A 24071-nucleotide genomic window follows, 5' to 3' on the forward strand; every position below is an offset into this window, starting at 1 on the left:
ACATTTGTTAATTGATGAACCAATTTTGATATATGATAACTAAAGTCTGTAGTTTACATTAGGGTTCATTCTTTGTGTTCTACTTTCTATGGATTTTGCCAAAGGCATAATGTCATGTACCTACCATTACAGCATCATACAGAGCAGTTTCACTACTTTTAAAATCTCTCTGTGCTCTACCTATTCATCCTTCCTTCCCTACCCTCTCCCTTCTTCCCTGCCAAACTTCTGGAAACTGCTGATCTATTTACTGTCTCTACAGCTGTACTTTTTCTAGAATGCCATAGTATTAGTCAGGGTTCTCTAGAGGGACAGAACTAATTATATATATACATATATATGTATGTATATATGTATACATATATGGTATACTGTGTATATATATACATATGTATATGTGTATATGTATATATGTATATATACATATATGGTATATATGTGTGTATATGTAGTATATACGTATATATACTATATATGTGTATATGTAGTATATATGTATATATACTATATATGTATATGTAGTATATATGTATATATACTATATATGTATATGTAGTATATATGTATATATACTATATATGTATATGTAGTATATATGTATATATACTATATATGTATATGTAGTATATATGTATATATACTATATATGTATATGTAGTATATATGTATATATACTATATATGTATATGTAGTATATATGTATATATACTATATATGTATATGTAGTATATATGTATATATACTATATATGTATATGTAGTATATATGTATATATACTATATATGTATATGTAGTATATATGTATATATACTATATATGTATATGTAGTATATATGTATATATACTATATATGTATATGTAGTATATACGTATATATACCATGTATATATATATACTCATATATGTAGATATAGTATATATACTATATATACTATATATGTGTATATATATACGTGTGTATACTATATATGTGTATATATATACGTGTGTATACTATATATGTGTATGTGTAGTATATATACGTGTGTATACTATATATGTGTATGTGTAGTATATATACGTGTGTATACTATATATGTGTATGTGTAGTATATATACGTGTGTATACTATATATGTGTATGTGTAGTGTATACGTGTGTATACTATATGTGTATGTGTAGTGTATACGTGTGTATACTATATATGTGTATGTGTAGTGTATACGTGTGTATACTATATATGTGTATGTGTAGTATATATACGTGTGTATACTATATATGTGTATGTGTAGTGTATACGTGTGTATACTATATATGTGTATGTGTAGTGTATACGTGTGTATACTATATATGTGTATGTGTAGTGTATACGTGTGTATACTATATATGTGTATGTGTAGTGTATACGTGTGTATACTATATATGTGTATGTGTAGTGTATACGTGTGTATACTATATATGTGTATGTGTAGTGTATACGTGTGTATACTATATATGTGTATGTGTAGTGTATACGTGTGTATACTATATGTGTATGTGTAGTGTATACGTGTGTATACTATATATGTGTATATACTATATACGTGTATATACTATATATGTATATACGTATATATACTATATGTGTATATATGCTATATAGGTATATACGTATATATACTATATATGTGTATATATGCTATATAGGTATATACGTATATATACTATATATGTGTATATATGCTATATATGTATATACGTATATATACTATATATGTGTATATATGCTATATATGTATATACGTATATATACTATAAATGTGTATATATACTATATATGTATATACGTATATATACTATATATGTATATACGTATATATTAGCAGTAGGCCTAACAGTATATATATGCTATTAGTAGAACTAATAGCATTAGTAGAACTAATAGCATATATATATATATAAATATATATAAATAAATATATATAAATATATATAAATATATATATAAATATATATATATATATAAATATATATATAAATATATATATATAAAAATATATATAAATATATATATAAATTATATATATAAATATATATATAAATTATATATATAAATATATATAATTTATATATAAATTATATATAAATATATATATAAATATATATATAAATATAAAAATATATATAAATATATAAATATATATATAAATATATATATAAAATATATATATTTATATATATATATCAAGGGAGTTTATTAAGGAGTATTGACTCACATGATCACAAGGTGAGGTCCCACAGTAGGCTGTCTGTAAGCTGACTAGCAAGGAACCTACTCCAAGTCCCAAAGCTGAAGAACTTGGAGTCTGATGTTCAAGGGTAGGAAGCATCCAGCATGGGAGAAAGATGTAAGCCAGAAGATTAAACCAGTCTAGTCTGTTCTTCTGCCTGCTTTTATTCTGGCCCCCTGGCAGCTGATTAGATGGAGCCCACCCTGATTGAGGCTGGATCTGCCTCTCCCAGTCCACTGACTCAAATGTTAATCTCCTTTGGCAACACCCTCATGGACACACCTAGGAACAATACTTTGGAACATTCTTCAGTGTGATCAATTTGACACTCAGTATTAACCATCACAGCCATATATTTGCAATCAGACTGGCTTCTTCCACTTAGCAATGTGCATTTCACATTCCTCCATGTCTTCTTGTTACTTGACAGTTCATTTCTTTTTAGTGCTGAATAATATTCTATTGTATGGATACACCACAGTTTGTATATCTATTCACCTATTGCAGGACGTCGTGATCGTTTCCAAGTTTTGGCAATTATGCATAAATCTGCTATAAACATTTATGTGCAGGTTTTTGTGCAGATATATGTTTTAACCTTACTTGGGTACATACCTAGAGGTGTGATTACTGGATCATATGGTAAGACTATGTTTAGCCTTGTAAGAAACTACCAAACTGTCTTTGAATGTGGCTGAACCATTTGGCATTCCCATCAGCAATGAATGAAAACTCTTGTTGGTCTACATTCTTGTCAGCATTTGGTGCTGTCAGTGTTGTGGATTTTGGCCATTCTAATAGCTGTGTAGTGGTATCTAATTTTAATTTTCAATTTGCAAACTACATATGTGATGTTGAACATCTTTTCATGTGCTTGTTTGCCACGTGTATGTCTTCTTTTGGGTCACATCTTTTTAATTGGGTTATTTTCTTATTGTTGAGTTCCTTGTGTATTGTGGATACAAGCCTTTTATATGTGTTTTGAAAATATTTCCTTTCAGTCAGTGGCTTGTATTTTCATTCTCTCTCTCTCTCTCTTTTTTTTTTTTTTTTTTTGAGACAGAGTCTTGCTCTGTCACCCAGGCTGGTGTGCAGTGGCACGATCTTGGCTCACTGCAACCTCTGCCTCCTGGGTTCAAGTGATTCTCCTGCCTCAGCCTCCTGAGTAGCTGGGACTTCATGTGCCCGCCACCAGGCCCGGGCTAATTTTTGTATTTTTAGTAGAGACAGGGTTTCACCATATTGGCCAGGCTGGTCTCGAACTCCTGACCTTGTGATCTGCCTGCCCCGGCCTCCCAAAGTGCTGGGATTACAGTCATGAGCCACTGCATCCAGCCCCATTCTCTTAATGATGTTTTTTGTAGGACAGAAGTTTTTAATCCTAATGCCAAGTCCAAGTTATCAATTTTTTTCATGGACTATTCTGTTTGCTTTTTACCTAAAAACTTATTGACAAACCCCAAGTCACCCAGATTTTTTCGTATGTTATCTTCTTGAAGTTTTATGGCTTTACATTAATTTTTTTTTTTTTTTTGAGACGAAGTCTTGCTCTGTTGCCAAGGCTGGAGTGCAGTGGCGAGATCAGGGCTCACTGCAATCTCCACCTCCTGGGCTCAAGCAATCCTCCACCTCAGCCTCCTGAATAGCTGGGACTACAGGCAGGCGCCATCATGCTGGCTAATTTTTTTTTCTTTTGGTAGAGACAGGGTTTCGCCATGTTACCTAGGCTGGTCTCAAACTCCTGAACTCACAAGATCCAGCCGCCTCAGCCTCTGAAATTGCTGGAATTTCAGGTGTGAGACACTGCACCTGGCCTAGTTTTACATTTTGTATTTAAATCTGTGATCCATTTTGAGTTACTTTTTGTGAAAGGTGTAAGATTCATTTTTTTTTTTTGCATGTAGCTGTCCAGTTTTTCCAGCACCATTTGTTGAGAAGACTATCCTTTCTCCATTGGATTGCCTTTGTTCCTTTATCAAAGATCAGTTAACTATATTTGTGTGGGCCTATTTCTGAGCTGTCTGTTATGTCTCATCAATCTATTCTTTCACAAATACCCCACTGTCTACATTACTGTAGCTTTATAATAGTAATATCTTGATGTTGGGAAATGTCAGTCCTCTCACTTTATTCTTATTCTTGAGAATTAATTTGGCAATTTCTGGGTCATTTGATTTTTTATATAAATTTTAAAATCAGTTAGTTGATTTCCACAAAATGATTTGCAGGGATTTTGATTGGAATTGCATTCAATCTATAGGTCAAGTTGGGAAGAAGTGACATCTAAACAATACTGAGTCTTCCTATTCGTGAACATAGAATCTCTCTTCATGTATTTATTTATTTTTATTAAATTTTTTACCTTGCAGCTCAAAGGATCTCCATTTAGATCTTTGATTTATTTCATCAGAGTTTTGTAGTTTTCTGCATACTGATATTGAGATATAACACATATTTTGTTATACCTAAGTATTTAATTTTTTGGTGCTAATATAAATGGTATTGTGTTTTTAATTTCAAATTTCAGTTGCTCATTGCTGACATGTAGGAAAGTGATTGACTTTTGTATATTAACCTTGTGTCCTACAATCTTGCTATAATTGCTCATTAGTTTCAGGAGTGTTGTTTTTTTATCGTTGTTAATTCCTTGGGATTTTCTACACAGCTAATCATGTCATCTGTGAATAAGGACAATTTTATTTTCTTCCTCTCAGTTCATATACTGTTTATTTTATTTTATTTTCTTATTGCATTAGGCAGGACTTCCAGGACAATTGTGATTTGGAGTGGTGAGAGGTGATGCCTTTGCCTTGTTCCTGATCTTAAGGGGAAAACATCTAGTTTCTCACCATTGAGTGTGATGTAGGCATTTTTAGATGTCCTTATCATGGTGAGGAACTTACTCTCTCTTCCTGGTTTTCTGAGAGTTCTTAACATGAATGGGTGTTGGATTTTGTCAAATGCTTTTTTCTGCATCTGTTGATATGATCATGTTATTTTTCTTCTTTAGCTTGTTAATGTGATGGGTTACATTAATTGGTTTTCAAATGTTGAACCACCTTTGCATGCGTGAAATAAATTCCACTTAGTTGTGGCGTATAATTTTTTTGTATACATTGCTGAATTTGATCTGCTAACATTTTGTTGAAGATTTTACATCTATGTTCACGAGAGATGTTCATTTGTGGTTTTCCTTGCTTGTAATGCATTTGTCTGATTTTAAAATTTGGGTAATGCTGACCTCAGAGGATGAGTTAGGATGTATTTCCTATGCTTCTATTTTTTAGAACAGATTGTAGAGAATTAGTATAATTTCTTCCTTAAATGTTTGGTAGAATTCCCCAGTGAAACTATCTGGGCCAGGTGCTTTCTGTTCTGGAAGATTATTGATTCAATTAAAAATACATATAGATGTTCAGATTGTTTCTCCTTGTTTGAGTTTTAGTAGATTGTATCTATTGGGAGAAAAGCTGTGTAGGGAGAGAAGCTGAGGCAGGGCTTGCATGTCTGCTAGACTTGCTGGCTCCTTACTTCTAGCACTACCATTATCCCAAGTAGCCATATGTTTTTCATTCACTTGATACACTGTTTCCTTTCCACCCCCACATCCTCACCACCTGTTTCTTTGAGCACCAATAAATAGCGTGGGCTCCCAGAGCTCAGGGCCTTTGCAGCCTCCACACTTGCGATGGCCCCCTGGTTCCACTTTCTCTCAAACTGTCTTTTTCTCAATCCTTTGACTCCACTGGACTTCGTCGTCCCCACGACCTGGTGTTGGGTCTGATCACCCCAAGATACTTCTTTCAAGGAATTTGTCCATTGCATCTAAGTTATTAAATTTGTGGCCATAAAGTTTTTCAAAATATTCCTTTCTCATCATTTTAATGTCCATGAGAGCAGAGATACTTTTAATTTCCTATCTGCCAATGCAGAAAAGATGGGGGTTTGCAAAGGGAGTAGCCACTCGTACTTTTGTCCTTTTGTTACTTAGGCATGGAAAGTTAAGGTTTTCCTTTCAGTTTCATTCTAGGAAGTCAGCATGAAATGGCCTTGGGTTCCCTGCCTCTAGACCTTATTCTTCTGCCTCAATTGCACTCAGGGTCCCTGTCCCATAGTTCTGTGCTGATAGCTGAGATATCAAGTGTGATATTGACTGAGGCGAACGACAAATTACCAATTCCAAAACGAATACTAATTGTGTAATAACAGTTTCCAAGCTGTTAGCCTGCTTTCCTAAAAAAGCTAATTTAACACAAGCACAGAACTGGCTTTTGCTCATGGGTTGTATTTTCGGTTGGCAGACTTTGCTTTGCAAAAAGATTGGGGGAAATGAGGGCTGCTGCAGAGGAAGCATACTTGGCCTTTTGTGAAGAGGGTACAAATTGCATCAACCTCTCAAGGCCTGAAAGTGTGGACAGAAGGACACTTAATACCTTCAAGAGAGGTTAATTACCCTTCCCAGAGGTAAAATGACCTAGTGCTTTGGCTTGAGTGGGATCCTTGAATTTTCAGCCCTTTGAAGGAGAGTTTTGTGCAGGATGGAGGTGCTTGAGTGCTGAGGAACTGAACCTGGGTTGGTACGCATTTTCCATAGGATTCAGGGCCCAGGGGAGAGCGTGGTCACTAAATGGCTGATCTTCTCTGGAATGAAACTTTAGAAAGCAAAACGCAAAATTTTTTGATTACTGTAGAATGCTGAAGTTACTGGACTCCTCCTGAGATTATGTTCATAACTTTTTAGCTGAAACTAACATCTACAAAGACCATCTATCTTGGATGAACCTATTTTCTGGTAACTAGTGTTAAATATTTTTTAATCAAAAATTTAAAACTTGCATTAGAATAATTTCTGATTTTCACCTTTTTAAATAGAATTTTTTAAAATATATTTTTTAAAGATGAGGTCTCACTACATTGCCCTGGCTGGTCTGGAACTTGTGCACTCAAGCAGTCCTCCCACCTCGGCCTCCCAAAGTGCTGGGATTACATGTGTGAGCCACTGTGCCCAGTTTGATTTTTGCCTCTGAAGTATTTGAAGTATATTTTAAAATACATGCTTTTTGTGGGATTACATTTAGAAGACTTCCCTTTTTTGAAACTTAGAAAAAGTGGAAATTATTATCAGCAGCAGTGTTTTTGAATATTTCCTTTGCCTCATGCCTTAATTCTTGTGGAACCTGGAAGAAGTAGAGATGCATGAAAAATAGTATATATATCAACCAGGTGCCATGGCTCATTCCTGTAATCCCGGCAGTTTGGGATGCCGAAGTGGGTGGATCGCTTGAGCCCAGGAAGTCGAGACCAGCTTGGGCAACATGATGAAACCCCATCTCCACTGAAAATACAAAAATCAGCCAGGCATGGTAGCACATGCCTGTAATCCCAGCTACTTGGGAGGCTGAGGTGGGAGGATCCCTTGAGCCTGGGAGGTGCAGGTTGCAGTGAGCTGAGCTCACGCGACTGCACTCCAGCCAGGGTGACTGAGAACAGGGCTCAAAAAAAAAAAAAAGTATATATATGTGTCTCTTGAAGACCCCATCAGTTATGGGAAAGGGTATTCACTATTCTTTCCCAGACAGCCTGAGCATGAAAAAAAAAATGTTCTGTTAGTGTGTGTCAAATTGAATGTTGGTGTTAATTGCAGGATTTGTGGGGAGTAGTTGTCCAGCTTTCAGTCTCAACATGGCAAAGCCATGTGCTCAACTGTGGACACAGGTTAGAAGAGGTCAGAACTCAGTCTGATGGTGTCCTGTGGCTTTTATCTTTATAGATCCCGTAGTTCTGTTTTGAGGGTATTTATAACATTGAGGAAGCTGATGTTTAAAAAGAACAGGTGCCAACATTGGGAAATAAGAAATGTTGGTTTCAAAATTATCTGGCGAGGATGGCAGTGGGCATGCACAGGTGCATTCCTAGATGTTCCCCACTCCCGCCAGGCGCTGGGGGCTCTGGGTGGCAATAACCTCCTCTCTGTGCAGAAGTCCCACATTACATGCAACTGCTTTGTTGACATTTCGTATCCACAACTGTGAAGGGCACAGAGTGAGATAGTGGGTAACACAGCAAAAAAATGCATGCTTTCCTAAGAAAACAGAGCCTCACTTTACACTGGGAACACACAAGTGCTGTGAAACTGGACTTTGATTTTTCCCCTGTGAGAGGAAATTCTGATGGAACCATGGTTAGCAATCACTTCATAGTGCAACGTTGGTGCTCACAATTAACCACTTTTTTTTTTTTTTTTTGAGACAGAGTCTCACTCCATCGCCCAGGCTGGAGTGCAGTGATGCGATCTTGGCTCACTGCAACTCCACCTCCTGGGTTCACGCCATTCTCCTGTCTCAGCCTCCCGAGTAGCTGGGACTACAGGTGCCCGCCAACAGGCCTGGCTAATTTTTTTGTATTTTTTTAGTAGAGACGGGGTTTCACCATGTTAGCCAGGATGGTCTCAATCTCCTGACCTCGTGATCCACCCGCCTTGGCCTCCCAAAGTGCTGGGATTATAGGTGTGAGCCACCGTGCCCGGCCCACAATTAAGCACTTTTAATAGCAAATGAAAAGCCTTGCATTTCTAGAGATTGCTCAAAAGCAAAGGCTGTATTGAGAAGAACTTAATGCTTTTTAAAAAGTGGGCCTGGCCTCCTTCACCTCTCCCATTTTTCTTTTTCTTGCTTTCTATTCTGGCAATTGCACAGGAAGAAGACAGCATGAACAACTTACTGCTTATTCCAGTGAATGATGAGTCTGGATCACTGTTCAGGGGACTATCTCTTTGCTTTGAGTCCCAATAACCCCAAATATTCCCTTTCTATTTTTAATTAGCAGGAATTTGAGATCTCTTAAGGATGAAGAGAGCAACAAAATACATTGGACATTGTGATTGTCTGTTTTGAGTTGGGGAAGGTGTAATAATATGCCTTCTGGGCTGGGGATGGGGGAGAAAAGGGAGAACAGCCTCATTCTGGCTTTGGTGGAGTCTCCTCTCATGATTCTTCTAAAGCAGCAGGACCTTTGGGCCAGAATGGCTCCTATTCTCCTGTGTCCCCCACAAAAAGGGAGGGCGGTGGACAGAATTTGGAGCATGTTGAATCAATGCTTAGCTGTTGCCTTCCCATAAATACTGAGTAGCTGCTTAGGAAGCTTCCTCTAGAGTCCGGAGTTGGGCATGAATGTTCCTATTAGCATGGATGGGGCTCTACTCTGAAAGCACAGTTCTCTCACTAGGAAGTCACCCACCCCATCTTGCATATGTATGTGGTCCTAAAGGGTAAGAGTGAGGATGGGGTGATGGAGAGCAGAGGAGAAAAAGTATGGGTACCTGGAGAACTTCTGTGAAGTGCAGGGCCTATTCATGCTGACGCAGAGAGGTCACCTCTTGAAAAGAGGCCTCCTCACCATTCTGTTTCAATGTCATTCCCTTAGAAATATGCACCCATACATTATTAACCCCATTTGATATACACACAGACACACACAAATGGGGCACTGACTTTGTTTATTTGGCATTTGGTGAACTGCTCTTGACATTGTGCTCCTCACAATTAAAATCTGCCAGAAAAACACTTTGGAAACTGTCATGAAGACAGTACCTTAGAGAAGGGGGACTACAAAATGACGGCTGATGACAGGGGATCATTCCAGGCCAGCTGGGGCCAGGCCAAAGGAAGGCAAGGGCAGAGGAGGCATGGGTGGTGTCGGCAGCCTGGGCAGTGGTGGCTCCAGAAGAGCCCATCTCCAATAGGGCTCTGGAACACGGATGACATGATAGGGCCCATCCAAGATTATGCCTACGCAGTGGCCCAGGGTGACAGGGCCACTGTCATGTTATTTCTGAACATTAATTAATGCCTCCTGATGTCTCCTCTACTTGACCCACCTATTTTTATTTTTGTTTTATTTTATTTTTTGGATATATTTAATTTTATTAACTAAATCTTAAGTTTAAATATTGACAATGTCGCACTTGAATTACTGAATATATTTAACTTTATGAAATATGTTGCTCTAAATATGCATATTTAGTTTAATGTGTATTGTTTTATGTAGATGACTTAGAGATAATTTTGTATTTGTCAGTAATCCTAATCACAGAATGTTACAGTTTTCAGTGGCACTAACACTTTCTTCTCTAAGAACATTAAAATAAATGAGCCAACTGGAATAATGCCAGCACCTCTAATTATTGGGCCTTAGGAATAAATAGATCAATTAAGAACTATGTCTTCTAAAATAGCAAGCTTAGAGGTGTGCTAGGACATGACAAGTCCTTGTTCCTGATGACAAGGGTGAATGGCCTTGTAGGACTCTTTAAGGAGATTGCATGTTAGCCTAGGTTTTGTAATAGCCGGTCTCCAAGATGACCCTCAGTGATCCTTGCCTGTTGGTATTCATGCCCTTGTGTAGTTTCCTCCCATATTGAATTAAGGTTGGCCCTCTGTGACCAATAGAATACAGCAGAAGTGATGGTGGGCCTTCCAACGCTGTCATAAAATCCACTGATGCTTCTGCTTTGGTCTCTTGGATCACTCACTCTGGGAAAAGCCAGCTACAATCCTATAAGGATCCTGAATAACCACTGTAGGAAGGCCCATATGGAGAAGAAGGAAGGTGCGCAACCAACAGCCAGCACCACTTTGCCAATCACGTGAATTAGTCAGCTTGGAAGTGAATCCTTCAGCCCCACTCAAGCCTTGAGATGACTGCAGCCCTGGCCAAAATCTGATTGCATCCTTCTCAGAGCAAGAACTTCCAGGCCAAACTCTTCCAAATTTCCTGACCCATAGAAACCATGAGAAACAATAAATAATTATTGGTTTTCTAACCCACTAAGTTTTAGAATAACATGTTACTGATACAGAAGGTATGGAAGTGATGTGACTCATTCAAGGAATTTTTGTTTTGTTTTGTTTTTGGGTTTTTTTATTTTTTATTTTATTCATTTATTTATTTATTTTTGACAGGGTCTCACTCCTGTCACCCAGGCTGTAGTGGAGTGGTGCAACTATGGCTCACTGAAACCTTGACTCCCTGGACCCAGGTAATTCTGCCACTTCTGCCTCTCAGGTAGCTGGGACCACAGGTGCACACAACCACCCTTGGCTAATTATAAAATTTTTTGTAGAGATGGAGTCTTGCTATGTTTCCAGGGCTGGTCTTGACCTCCTGGGCTCCAGTGAGCCTCCTGCCATGGCCTCCCAAAGTGCTGGGATTACAGACATGAGACACTGCAGCCAGCCATAGGCCTGGATTTAGAAACAACTCTGCCTGAGGCCAGTCATGATGGCTCACGCCTGAAATCCCAGCACTTTGGGAGGATGAGGCGAGAGGATCACTTGAGGTCAGGAGTTCAAGACTAGCCTGGCCAGCATGGTAAAACACTGTTTCTACTGAAAACACAAAAATTAGCTAGGCATGGTGGTTTGTACCTACAGTCTCAGCTACTCAGGAGGCCAAGGCAGGAGAATCACTTGAACCCAGGAGGCAGAGGTTGCAGTGAGCCAAGATCAAACCACTGCACTCCAGCCCGAGTGACAGAGCAAGACTCCTGTCTCAAAAAAAAAGTATATATATATACTTTTATATATATTTTATATATATATTTATATATACTTTTTTATATATATACTTATATATATACTTTGATATATATACTTATATATATACTTTGATATATATATATTTAAAGACATCAGCAACATTGTCTGATTTTATTTATTTATTTATTATTATATATTTTTTCATACAGAGACAGGATCTTGCTATGTTGCCTAGACTGATCTTGATCCTGGCCTAAAGTTATCCTCCTGCCTTGGCCTCCCAAAGTGCTAGAGATTACAAGTGTGAGCCACTGCCCAGCTCATAATCTGATTCTAAAGAGACAATTTTTTTTTTTTTTTTTTTTTGAGACAGAGTCTTGCTCTGTCACCCAGGCTGGAGTGCAGTGGCGCAATCTCGGCTCACTGCAAGCTCCGCCTCCCGGGTTCACGCCATTCTCCTGCCTCAGCCTCTCTGAGTAGCTGGGACTACAGGCGCCCGCCACTACGCCCGGCTAATTTTTTGTATTTTTAGTAGAGACGGGGTTTCACCGTGGTCTCGATCTCCTGACCTCGTGATCCGCCCGCCTCGGCCTCCCAAAGTGCTGGGATCTAAAGAGACAATTGATTTACTAAACTGAAATTTATTTTTTTATTTATTTTATTTATTTTTTATTATACTTTAAGTTCTAGGGTACATGTGCACAAAGTGCAGGTTTGTTACATATGTACACATGTGCCATGTTGGTGTGCTGCACCCATTAACTCATCATTTACATTAGGTATATCTCCTAATGCTATCTCTCCCCCCTCCCCCCACCGTGACAGGCCCCATTGTGTGATATTCCCCACCCTGTGTCCAAGTGTTCTCATTGTTCAATTCCCACCTATGAGTGAGAACATGTGGTGTTTGGTTTTCTGTCCTTGCGATAGTTTGCTCAGAATGATGGTTTCCAGCTTCATCCATGTCCCTACAAAGGACATGAACTCATCCTTTTTTATGGCTGCATAGTATTCCATGGTGTATATGTGCCACATTTTCTTAATCCAGTCTATCACTGATGGACATTTGGGTTGGTTCCAAGTCTTTGCTATTGTGAGTATTGCTGCAATAAACATACGTGTGCGTGTGTCTTTATAGCAGCATGATTTATAATCCTTTGGGTATATACCCAGTAATGGGATGGCTGGGTCAAATGGTATTTCTAGTTCTAGATCCTTGAGGAATCGCCACACTGTCTTCCACATTGATTGAACTAGTTTACAGTCCCACCAACAGTGTAAAAGTGTTCCTATTTCTCCACACCCTCTCCAGCACCTGTTGTTTCCTGACTTTTTAATGATCACCATTCTAACTGGTGTGAGATGGTATCTCATTGTGGTTTTGATTTGCATTTCTCTGATGGCCAGTGATGATGAGCATTTTTTCCTGTGTCTGTTGGCTGCATAAATGTCTTCTTTTGAGAAGTGTCTGTTCATATTTCTCTCACTTTTTGATTGGGTTGTTTGATTTTTTTCTTGTAAATTTGTTTAAGTTCTTTGTAGATTCTGGATATTAGCTGTTTGTCAGATGGGTAGATTGTAAAAATTTTCTCCCATTCTGTAGGTTGCCTGTTCACTCTGATGGTAGTTTCTTTTGCTGTGCAGTAGCTCTTTAGTTTAATTAGATCTCATTTGTCAATTTTGGCTTTTGTTGCCATTGCTTTTGGTGTTTTAGTCATGAAGTCCTTGCCCATGCTTATGTCCTGAATGGTATTGCCTAGGTTTTCTTCTAGGGTTTTTAAGGTTTTGGGTCTAACATTTAAGTCTTTAATCCATCTTGAATTAATTTTTGTATAAGGTGTAAGGAAGGGATCCAGTTTCAGCTTTCTACATATGGTTAGCCAGTTTCCCCAGCACCATTTATTAAATAGGGAATCCTTTCCCCATTTCTTGTTTTTGTCAGGTTTGTCAAAGATCAGATGGTTGTAGATGTGTGGTATTATTTCTGATGGCTTTGTTCTGTTCCATTGGTCTATATCTCTGTTTTGGTACCAGTTACTGTTTTGGTTACTGTAGCCTTGCAGTATAGTTTGAAGTTAGGTAGCATGATGCCTCCAGCTTTGTTCTTTTGGCTGAGGATTGTCTTGGCAATGTGGGCTCTTTTTTGGTTCCATATGAACTTTAAAGTAGTTTTTTCCAATTCTGCGAAGAAAGTCCTTGGTAGCTTGATGGGGATGGCATTGAATCTATAAATTGCCTTGGGCAGTATGGCCATTTTCACGGTATTGATTCTTCCTATCCATGAGCATGGAGTGTTCTTCCATTTGTTTGTGTCCTCTTTTATTTCGTTGAGCAGTGGTTTACAGTTCTCCTTGAAGAGTTGACCCACCTATTTTTAAAGCAAACCTTCAGTCAGAGTTTTATAAGGTATTGGTTTAGTATATCAAACAATTAATATCATAAGAAAAAAAACCCACAACATGTAACTCTATGCCATTGACATTTTAAACTACACTGGGAGAAGCTATTTCCTTATTGGAAAAATATTTTAGGAAAGTTAATGCTGTACCCCTTTCCCTTCAGTTCTGTTTTGGACTATGCTTATTTCTTTGTCTTTCTCCTCCCATTGTTAATATTCTTTAAGGGTTTTTACCCAGCTCCTGGATGTGAGTCTAGTGGACACATTGCAATCAGTACCTGCTGTTTTTTGTTTTTTTTCTTTGTTTTTTTTTCGAGACAGAGTCTCATTCTGTCGCCCGGGCTGGAGTGCAGTGGCACAATCTCAGCTCACTGCAACCACCACCTTCCAGGCTCAAGCGATTCTCCTGCCTCAGCCTCCCAAGTAGCTGGGATTATAGGCGCTTGCCGCCACACCGAGCTAATTTTTGTATTTTTAGTAGAGACGGGGTTTCGCCATGTTGGCCAGGCTGGTCTCGAACTCCTGACCTCAGGTGATCCGCCCACCTTGGCCTCCCAAAGTGCTGGGATTACAGGCGTGAGCCACCGCGCCCAGCCAGTATCTGCTGTTAAGGCTATGCTTGGTAACAGGATGAAGAAATTTCAGTATCCTGACAGTGGACCATTGGGGTGTCCTTGAGCAGCTGCCTCTGTTGCCTCACTTCATAGTGTCACCCTGGTTGTCGGGATAGTTGAGCGAGGTATAAGGTGGGCCCCATTTGCAGTTATATGGAGGGGAATGGTCCCTCCATTTGGGAAGCTAATTTTCTCACATTGTTCTCACAATAACTTCTTATTGCTTGTCGGAAAAATGAGTTAATACTAGAGATACCTACTGATAACTTGGTAACTACTTAAATGCAGGCATAAAGCAATCATGGCTTGAAGCCAGATAATGCAAAACCAATCTTTTCTCCCATCTGAATTCCTGTATCTTGTTTAATTAATGAGTTATCCCAATAGGTAATTAGTCACACCTTGTTAACTAGATATAACTAGATATACTGATTTTAGAATTTTAATTAACCCACCCTTCTCACATTTAAATATTTATATCTTGTAATATGGAAGTAGTGCTGTAAACGGAGTTATCTATGTAAGACGTATGTAAAGATAACTAGATATTACTAGAACTAGACTGAGTATGTGAAGGCAGGATGCTGTCAAACAAGTTTTCCTCAAATTTAACTTCATAATTCTTATTTTAAAAAACTTGCTATAATATAGATAATATGTGGTTCCTAGTTAAGTACTTACTTAGAGATATTGGAAATAACTACAAAAATACCTCAATCTAGGATGTTGAAAAACACATTCTTTTTACATCCGAATTTAATTTCTTTCAACATAAGGTATTGGAAAGATAGATAACTAGTGGTAGCTATGTAATTTTAAATTAGAGATACCTAGAATTAGCTAGAAAGCTACTTAAAGCCATAGAGCTGAAAAATACATGCTTTTCATCTCTAAAATATTCCTTTTTTAATATTTCTTTTTGGAATGTGCATTTAGTACTCAAAATACCTAGCATACTAAGCTAAGCTTTATTTTTATATTTTTGAGACAGGTTCTCACTCTGTTACCCAGGCTGGAGTGAAATGGTACCGTCATGATTCACTGTAACATCAAACTCCCTGGCTCAAGTGATCCTTCTGCTTCAGGCTCCCAAGGAGCTAGGACTACAGGCATACGCCACCATGCCTGGCTAATTTATTTTTTATTTTTTATTTTTTAAGGTAGAGACGAGGTCTCACTATGTTGCTCAGGCTGATCTGGAACTCCTGGTCTCAAGCCATCCTCCTACCTTGGCCTCCCAAAGCACTAGGTTGACAGGTATGAGCCACTGCACCCAGCCTCTAAGGTAAGCTTTATATAAAGATAACTAGATATAACCTAGCCTGGGCAACATAGGGAGAACCTATTTCTACCAAAGATTTAAAAATTAGCCATGTGTGGTGGTGTGAGCCTGTAGTCCCAGCTACTCAGGAGGCTGAGGCGGGAAGGTCAATAGAGCCTGGGAATTACAGGCTGCAGTGAGCTTGATGGGCTCAGTGTACTCCAGCCTGGGCGACCGAGTGAGGCCATCTCAAAGGTAAATAAATAATAAAAAATAGATACAACCTGAATGACTAGTTGAAGGCAGAAAGCTAAATAACACATTTTTTTCAATCTAACTTCTCATCATTGAAGGAATATGTTAGTAATATAGATGACTAGTGTTACTTATATAACTACTTATAGAGAAATAACTGGAAATAACTAGAAAATTAATTGAAGCCGGGATGTTGGAAAACATTTTTCTCAAGTGCAACTTATTATTTCTTCTTGAAGTAAAGTACTGGAAAGGTAGATAACTAGTGATACACAGACATATCTAGAAATAACTGGAAAACTACTAGCTGTCCAAAAAAGAACAACAACAACAAAAAACTATACTTCTCTGTTCTATATATATATATTTTTTTGAGACGGGGTCTGGCTCTGTCGCCCGGGCTGGAGTGCAGTGGCGCAATCTCGGCTCACTGCAAGCTCCGCCTCCCGGGTTCATGCCATTCTCCTGCCTCAGCCTCTCCGAGTAGCTGGGACTACAGGCGCCTGCCACCACGCCTGGCTAATTTTTTTGTATTTTTAGTAGAGACGGGGTTTCACCGTGGTCTCGATCTCCTGACCTCGTGATCCGCCCGCCTTGGCCTCCCAAAGTGCTGGGATTACAAGCGTGAGCCACCGCGCCCGGCCTGTTCTATATTTTTTGAATGCTATTACTATAAATAAGTAGTAATCAAGAGGCATTTGGCTTACTCTGGATAGCTAAACATGAGTGGAATAAGTAGTTAAAGCTGGAGAGCTAAAAACACAACACAAAATTGTCAATTGTAAATTCTGCTTATCATTGGAATAATTAGTTAATACTGTAAATGTTCAGTTGGTACCTTTGTAATTATTTACCTAGAAATAACCAGAAATAACAAGAATAACTAGTTGAAGGCAGGAAGTTGCCAGTCACGTTCTTTTCAACACTAAATTCTCTGCTGAAGAAAAGTTGATCAATCCAGAAAGTTGAAACAATATTCTTCTCAACACTACAGTCGTATCTATTGTGGATATAATGAGTTAGTGTTGCAGATAACTATTTGTACCCAGGACACTAACTAATTGGATATAACTATTAATGTGGAAATGAAGATGAGGTAGGAGGCCAGCAGAAGTTATTTTCCAGTCACAGGGTCACAACCCCACTGATGGAAACAGGATCAGGTCAAAACAGGATGCAGTCGTCCCAGCCTGTTGGCTCGAGCCTGTACTTCCTGCACTTTGGGAGGCCGAGGTGGGAGGATCACTTGAGGCCAGGAGTTCAAGACCAGCCTGGCCAACATGGTGAAAACCCATCTATACTGAAAATATAAAAATTAGCTGGGCGTGGTGACAGGTGCCTGTAATCCCAGCTACTCAGGAGGCTGAGGCAGAAGAATCACTTGAACCCGGGAGGTGGAGGTTGCAGTGAGCCGAGATGGCGCCATTGCACTCCAGCCTGGGGACACAGTGAGACTCCCTTAAAAAAAAAAAAGAAAAAGAAAAAGAAAAACAACAAAAACCCAAAAAACCAGGATGCAGGGAAGAAGCCAGCGAAATCCAGCAGATGGCGACGAAAGCTACCTCTAGTTGTCTTCACTGTCCATTAGCATCAGGACACTCCCAGTGTAAAAACAATTTACAACTGCCATAGCCAGGGGCCATGGCAATAGCCAGGAAGTTACCTTGTATTTTCTGGATATTCCTCACTCGTTTTCTTGAAAGTTCTCAATAACCTGCCTGTTGATTAGCACATAATTAAAAGTGGATATAAATACAGCTGCCAACAGCCCATCGGCAGCTGGCTCTGGGTGCACTGCCTATGGGTTAGTGCTGTTCTGCAAGAAGCAATACCAGTTCAATAAAAGTTGCTCAGTCTCACTACCTGCTCACCCTTCATCTGGGCAAAATCCCAGTTTGGCGGCTTGCCTGTCCTACGTCAAAGAAAAGGAGGTGAGAAAATATTCTCATAAATACCTTCTTTCTTTCTTTTCTTTCTTTTTCTTCTTTTTCCCTTCCTTCTTTCTCTTCTTTTCCTTTTCCTTTCCTTCTTCCTTCTTTTCTGTCCTTTCTTCCCTTTCTTCCTTCCTTCCTTTCCTTCTTTTTCTTTCTTTTTTTGAGACAGCACCTCGCTGTGTTGCCTACACTGGAGTGCAGTGATGTTTGAAAGCACAGTCTTCACAGACTCAAATTCTTATTTTTTATGAAATAATGAGTTTATACTACAGATATTTGGTAGTACCTATGTCAGTAGTGAAATAGATTTAACTAGAAATAACCAGAAAAAAAATACGAAGTCATGAAGTTGAAAAAAATCATGATTTACCACTGCAACTCCTTATTTCTTATTATTATAACGAGTTAGTATTATAGATATCTGGTGATGTCTACTTCATTACTTACCTCAAAATAACTGGAGAGAATTAAAATAAGTATTGTAATCCTGGAAGGTGATAAACAAAGTCATACAGTACTATGTTCTCATTCCTTGTTGGAATTTTGCCTTAGAACTATAGCTAAGTATTGGTACCTGAGAAACTAGATATGTAGAGACATCTGCAGATAACTAAAGTAACTAGTGTAAGAAGAAAAATATTCTTCTTGACTCTAAAATGTTATTTCATGTTGGCATGATGTGTTAGTACTGCAAATAACTGGTGGTACCTAGGGAATGAGTAAACTGGAGATCACTTGTGATATGTAGAATAATTAGTGGAATCCAGAGAATTACTTCATTTGTTGTTGATGGGTTAGTATTACAAATAACTAGGTGTCCCTTGTGAAATATATAATTAGAAATAAGTAGAGAGAAGCAGAAAAACTTGTAGAAGCCCAGACCCTGGAAACACATTTTTTCAGATCTAAATTCTTTTTACTTGTGGAATAATGAGTGAATGGTATGGTTATGTAGTGGTACCTAGGTAATTGGACACAACCAGAGTAAACGTTTGACAGCAGGAATGTAACAAAGAATTACAAAAGATTATTTATGAAAATTAATATTATTAACATAAAAATAAATAAATAATAATGAGCAATACCATAAAACAAGAAGTAAGTATCACAAACAAGAATACAAACATTATTTGGAAATCTGACTTTTATTTTTTCTAAGAGTGTTAGTATTATTGATAAGTAGTGGTACCTATTTATTTAGAGGTAACTAGACTTAACTCAGTCAAGTAGACACAAAATTAACCACCACAGTATGTAACTAGTTTAGTAGGGACAGTTAGAGATAACCAGGAAATCTATTTGAATTCAGAAGTTGAAAAACCATTCGTCACACCCCTAATTCTTATCTCATATAGGAATACATATTTAGTACTATGGTTAACTACTGGTCACAAGATTACTAGTTAACTACAGAGAACTGGTTTGAGCCAGAAGGTAGAAACCACAATCCTCACAACTGGGAATTCTTGATTAGAGTTCCCTCTAATTAACTATACTACTGATACATTATTTCAACCAGAATTAAGAATTTCATGCTGAGTAGATTATGGTTCCACTTTTTAGCTTCAGCCAGTTATCTGTAGTTAACTAGCTAAGCTGTTACTACTAATTATCCATAGTAACAAATCCTTATTCGAACAGGAGATTAAGATTTAGGGTGGTAATCCCAGCACTTATGGAGGCCAAGGCGGGTGAATTGCTTGAGCCCAGGAGTTCAAGACCAGCGTTGGGCAAACAGTGAGACCTCGTCTCTATAAAAAATCTTTTTTTAATTCGCCGGGCATAGTGGCTCCTTCCTGTCGTCCCAGCTCCTCGAGACTGAGGTAGGAGGATGGCCTGAGCACAGGGAGTGGAGGTGGCAGTGAGCCGAGATGTTGCCAGTACACTCTAGCCTGGGCAACAGAGTGAGACTCTGTTTTAAAACAAACAAGCAAACCAAGATTTAGGGTGGTATTAAACAGTTTTTCAACTTCCGGATTCAAACAGATTTTCTGATTATTTCTAGCTGTCCCTAGTAAAGTAGTTACCTCGCTACCAGTATTTGTCTATAGCACTAATACATGTTGCAAATATTAAATTTGGTGTTGAGAAAAAATGTTTTTTCAGCTTCCTGCCTTCAAATTATCATTCTAGGCATATCTAATTATCTCTAATTAAATAAATAAATAGATATTGTTCCCGGAACCGAGCCGGGTTTGGCTGTGTTTTCTTGTGGCCCAGTAAGGACAAACAGACAAACCAGGAAAGAAGGGAATTTATTGCTGTAACCAGATACAGGGAGAAGGTCAGAGATATTCCACCAGACCAACTCAAAGCGTTACAATTTTCTTAGTGCTTACATAGGTTGGGGTTATGTGCCTATGTGCAGTATAGCATTCGCCTAAGTCTGTAGGTAACTAATTTTGTTTCAATTAGGTCAGAGGCAAAAAAATGCTTGCTAAGTCCGAGTATGCTGTGAGGGGCCCAGTGCCTTCAAGGCATGTCTATTGTGGTACCGGAGTGATTATTTCTATCTTATCTCCTTTATAACTTGGCCCGGAGAACTGCCTTAGACTCTCCAATAAATCTGTTTGAACAGCTGTCTCCGTTACCTTGACTCGTCTCAGATTTCGTCGACCAAGACAGATCCTGGCACTGGGAATGTAAGGCTGTCTGCATTATTTTGACTTGCTCCAGGTTAGGGACAAGCTTATGCAAGGCTCCTACTGATCATATGTTTCATTTCTAGCTTTGATGTCTGGACACCGATTTCCCTAGATTTAACTATTTGCTCAATGTTAAGGCAGCTCTGTGGAAATTTATGTAACTGAAGTGTTATGCAGGCCTGTGTGTGATTGTCAGGGAGAATTGGCCTGCCACAATAGCACTATTTATCAATAATATTGCCTCATTGTTATTTTAAAATAAATGAAAGAATTGAAAACAAGTCTTTACTAACTTCCTGGTGTCATATATTTATTCTGGTTATTTCTCTTCACCTTTATTTAACTGATTACCTTTGTAACACTAGATAACTGCACTACTCACTTATTATTCTGCTATAGTAAGAAATTAGCTTTGACAAAAATGTGTTTTTTCAATTTTGGGCTACTATGTACTTCTCTATTTAACTGTACTTATGTCTAGGTACTCCCAGATATCTGTGGTATTAACTCCTTATTCCAACAAGAAAGTAGAAAGTAGACTTGAGAAAATGTTTCTCATCTTCCTGCATTCAAATAATTATTCCACTTTTCACAAGCTATCAGTTTGCTTTTTCCCTACCTACCATGACTTATGTGTAGTATTAACACATGCCAACAAGAAACGTGATGTCAGAATTGGGAAGAATGCTTTTTAGATTCCTGGCTTATACTAGTCATTGTAGTTACCTCCAGTTATCCCTAGATACCTAATTTTTTAGGTATCACTACTTTTCTATAATTCTAAAGCAACAGTCCACCAAAGAATAAGGATCTAGTATATAAGACTGTGCATTTCAGGCAAATAAAAATACACAAATGGGACTTCATTAAACTAAAAAGCTTCTGCACAGCAAAAGAAATAATCAACAGACTGAAGAGACAACCTGTTGAATGAGAGAAAATATGTGCAAACTGTTCATCTGACAGGGGACTAATATGCAGAATATACAGGGAACTCAAACAATTCAAGTGGAAAAACCCACAAATAATCCCATTTAAAGGTGGGCAAAAAACATGAATAGACATTTCTCAAAAGAAGACATACAAAAGGTATATGAAAAACTGCTCAAATTTATTAATCATCACAGAAATGCAAATGAAAACTACAATGAGATATTATCTTACCCCAGTCAGAATAGCTATTATTAAAATGACAATAAATAACAGATGTTACTGAGTATGCAGAAAAAAGGTAAGTCTTATACACTGTTGGTGGGCATGTAAACTAGTATAGCCACTATGAATGACAGTGTAGTGATTTCTCAAAAAACTAAAAATAGAATTACCATTTGATCCAGCAATCCCACCACTGGGTCTACCCAAAGGGAAAGAAATCAATATATCAAAGGGATACCTTCATTCGCATGTTTATTGCAGCACTATTCACAATAGCAAAGATACGGAAGCAACTTGTGCTCATCAACAGCTGAATGGATAAAGAAAATGTGGTACATATACACAGTGGAATAGCATTCAGCCATAAAAAGAATGAAATCATGCCATTTGCAGCAACATGGATGGAACTGCAGGTCATTTCCTTAAGGGAAATAAACCAGGCACAAAAACACAAGTATCACATGATCTCACTTATATGTGGGAGCTAAAAAATGTGGACACATGGAGGTAGAGAGTGGAAAAATAGATAACATAGAATGGAAAGAGTGGAGGGAGGGGGGATGATGAAGAGAAGTCAATGGAAGGGTGCAAACATACAGTAAGATACAAGGAATAAATTCAATGTCTGATAGCAGAGTAGGGTGAATATACTTAACAAAAATATACTTGGGTGAGGGATACCCTAATACCCTGACTTGACACTAAGCATTAAATACATGCAACCAAATTTATCCTGTATCCCTTAAACTGGTACAAGTACAAATATCTCACACCTGTAATCCAAGGTACTCAGGACGCTGAGGCAGGAGGATTGGTTGGGTCCAGGAGTTCAAGACCGACTTGGGCAACTCTGTCTCTAGAAAAGAAAAAAAAAACTGTACATTTCATTTCGACCACAAACGCATGTTCCAACTATCTTTAGTTACCTCTAGTAACCTCGTTGAATAGGTATCACCAGGGATCCATAGTATTAGCTGATTATTATAACAAGAAACCAGAGGTTAGAGTGGTAAATCATGATTTTTCAGATTCGTGCCTTCAAATATTTTTTCTTTTTCTTTTTTTTGAGATGGAGTCTCGCTCTGTGGCCCAGGCTGGAGTGCAGTGGCGCGATCTGGGCTCACTGCAAGCTCTGCCTCCCAGGTTCACGCCATTCTCCTGCCTCAGCCTCCCGAGTAGCTGGGACTACAGGTGCCTGCCACCATGCCCTGCTAATTTTTTTTGTATTTTTTTTTAGTAGAGACGGGGTTTCACCGTGTGAGCCAGGATGGTCTCGATCTTCTGACCTCGTGATCCGCCCGCCTCAGCCTCCCAAAATGCTGGGATTACAGGCGTGAGCCACCGCACCCGGCCGCCTTCAAATATTTTTTCTAATTACTTCTACTTAATTCAAATTTACTAGCGATCTACATACCACCAGACATCTGTAGTACAAACTCATTTTATCAATGAAAGATAAGAATTTTGTCTTGTTGAGGATTGCTTTCCAGGTTCCAGGCTTCTCTGAGGTTTTCTAGTTATTTCTAGTTATCTCCAGTTCAGTAGTTACCATGTACTCCTGCTTATGTAGAACTAACTCGTTATGCTAACAAGAAATAAGAAGTTGGTTATAGGAAGACGTTGTTCTCCACTCTCTGGCTTTATCTGTTATTGACATTTTACAGGTGTGACATTATTGAGTCACAGAGACGTTAAATAACCTGGTCAAAGTCACCCACTTGGGAATGTCCAGCGCTGGGATTTGAACCTATCTTGAGTACTATCCGTGATACAGAGGATGTTTGTTATCGTGCTATATGCTATAATTTTCTTTTGTAATTAGTAGCTGTAATTATTGCTATTTAACTAGTTTCCTGTGTTCAAGCAGTTATCTCTAGGACTAACTGATTCCAACAACACACAAAAATGTAGTGTTGAGGAGAATGGTTAACTTCCTGAATTCAACCACTTTTCTTCAGCATCCTGGTTTAAACTTGTTATTCTAGATATCCTCATTTACCCCTTGGTTACTAATGAGGGAGGTA

The 24071-nt window shown here is 38.3% G+C and overlaps 1 long non-coding RNA gene across 1 annotated transcript in view; it reads left to right on the plus strand.

Annotated features, from left to right (window-relative positions):
- Positions 1 to 20995, plus strand: part of LOC134736019 (uncharacterized) — a 27310-nt gene extending 6315 nt beyond the window's left edge. The window contains exons 2-3 of the long non-coding RNA XR_010119675.1: positions 15962 to 16082; positions 20826 to 20995. This is a non-coding gene — a long non-coding RNA (uncharacterized lncRNA). The remainder of the gene's footprint in view (positions 1 to 15961; positions 16083 to 20825) is intronic.
- Positions 20996 to 24071: the final 3076 nt, after the last annotated feature.

Source organism: Symphalangus syndactylus, chromosome X (assembly GCF_028878055.3).
Source record: "Symphalangus syndactylus isolate Jambi chromosome X, NHGRI_mSymSyn1-v2.1_pri, whole genome shotgun sequence".
Taxonomy (NCBI): Eukaryota; Metazoa; Chordata; class Mammalia; order Primates; family Hylobatidae; genus Symphalangus; species Symphalangus syndactylus.